A 2,500-nucleotide genomic window follows, 5' to 3' on the forward strand; every position below is an offset into this window, starting at 1 on the left:
TCGGTTAACAGCCGAACGCGCTAACCGATTGCGCCAAAGCTGGGGAACAATAGTCTGCTTTGCCGTGGGAAGAAGAAAAAATGGAGGGAAGAAGGGGGAAGAAGGGAAAAGGAAAGAAAGCGAGAAAAAGAAAAGTTAACCATCGAGCAAAAACTGAAAAATGAAATGGTTCTGCCTCTTTTAAAGAACTGCAGTGTTTATTTCGTTGAATATGTTTCTTTTTATATTATTATTGTCATTTTCTGAGCTAAAGGGAAGATCGGGGCAGATACAAAGGTCGCGAGTTCAAATCCCGGTGTGCTATCAAAGAACAGCAGCTTAGATTTTAAATGTACCTAAAATCTACTGAAATTTAGAGGCATTTAAACACGTTTTTCTATACACTAATCTTAATTTACTGTTAATCTCTAAATTATGTGAAAAAAAATACATTTTATGTACTATAAAAGGCTTATCACAAATTGTTACATAGTATAATATGTATACCACAGTGTTCTATATATTATAACAGGTATACCAAAATATTTTACATAGTATAAAATGTATACCACAATATTGTAGATACCAGAATATTTTATATACTATTAAAGGTATACCACAATATTTTATACAGTATTAAAGTTATATCACAATATTTTATATAGGATAACAGGTTTACCACTATATTTTATATAGTATAACAAGTGTACCACTATATTTTATATAGTATAACAGATGCCACAATATTTTATATAGTATTAAAGGTATACCACACAATTTTATATAGTATTAAAGGTATATCTCAATATTTTATATAGTATGACAGGTATACCAGCATTTATTTTACATAGTAAAACAGGTATACCACAATATTTTACAAAGTATAACACGTGTACCACTATATTTTATATACTATAACAGATGCCACAATATTTATATAGTAAAAAAGATGCCACAATATTTTATATAGTATAACAGACGCCACAATATTTTATATAGTGTAACAGGTGTACCACTATATTTTATATAGTATAACAGACGCCACAATAATTTAATATAGTATAACAGGTGTACCACTATATTTTATATAGTATAACAGATACCATAATATTTTATATAGTGTAACAGGTGTACCACTATATTTTATATAGTATAACAGGTGAACCACTATATTTTATATAGTATAACAGGTGTACCACTATATTTTATACAGTATAACAGAGGCCACTATATTTTATATAGTATAACAGGTGTACCACTATATTTTATACAGTATAACAGAGGCCACAATATTTTATATAGTATAACAGGTGTACCACTATATTTTATACAGTATAACAGAGGCCACAATATTTTATATAGTATAACAGGTGTACCACTATATTTTATATAGTATAACAGGTGTACCACTATATTTTATATAGTATAACAGATACCATAATATTTTATATAGTGTAACAGGTGTACCACTATATTTTATATAGTATAACAGGTGAACCACTATATTTTATATAGTATAACAGGTGTACCACTATATTTTATACAGTATAACAGAGGCCACAATATTTTATATAGTATAACAGGTTTACCACTATATTTTATATAGTATAACAGGTGTACCACTATTTATTTTACATAGTATAACACATGTACCACTATATTTTATATAGTATAACAGATGCCACAATATATATATATATAGTAAAAAAGATGCCACAATATTTTACATAGTATAACAGGTGTACCTCTATATTTTATATAGTATAACAGATACCACAATATTTTATATAGTATAACAGACGCCACAATATTTAATATACTTGAAGGTGGTTTTTATAATATGTTTTTTTTTACTAACCAGACTTAAATTATGAATTGAATTTCAAAGGAATTCGTTTGAATTCACACTCAAAATCAAAGAGTGTAATTTTTTAAAGAGTGTATCTCTTTAAGCCACGCTTTAAGGTGGCGAGGATTTTGATTGGTCAGAAATGGAAGGCCCGCGGTGGAGAAACATTTAATTGGTTAAAAATGGACAGAGCATCGGGCAAGCGCTGCGATTTGATTGGCAAGAAATGGAGACACGCCAGGGGTTTTGATTGGTAAGAAATGGACGGGATAACCGAGGAGTAGATTTCATTGGTAAGAAATGGACGCTGTGCCGTGAGCTGATTGGAGAGAAATGGAAGCGGCGTTGGAAGAAGAGTGACACGATTGGCGTGCTGAAAGCCGGCGCTTGTGTTCCAGGTAGCGCCACAGAGACAGCGCCATGAAAAGTTTTCACAGACGGCTTTAAAACATTTAACAGTGCCCCCGATAGTTGCAGTGCAGGACCTACGACACGGAGGCTAGAAACGTCAGCCCGGCTAGCTCAGTCGGTAGAGCATGAGACTCTTAATCTCAGGGTCGTGGGTTCGAGCCCCACGTTGGGCGAGTAGAACTCTTTTTAACACAGGGCTGAACTTACTGCAGGTTTCACCTCCTTGCAAAACTCCCACATGCCAAACATGTCACAGCCAAT

At 32.6% G+C, this 2,500-nt stretch overlaps 1 non-coding gene across 1 annotated transcript; it reads left to right on the forward strand.

Moving 5' to 3' along the window:
- The first annotated feature begins 2,339 nt into the window (after positions 1–2,339).
- Positions 2,340–2,412, forward strand: trnak-cuu (transfer RNA lysine (anticodon CUU)). Its single transcript has one exon. It is a non-coding gene; the product is annotated as a tRNA-Lys (tRNA).
- Positions 2,413–2,500: the final 88 nt, after the last annotated feature.

This window comes from Astyanax mexicanus, chromosome 25 (genome assembly GCF_023375975.1).
Source record: "Astyanax mexicanus isolate ESR-SI-001 chromosome 25, AstMex3_surface, whole genome shotgun sequence".
Classification (NCBI taxonomy): Eukaryota; Metazoa; Chordata; class Actinopteri; order Characiformes; family Acestrorhamphidae; genus Astyanax; species Astyanax mexicanus.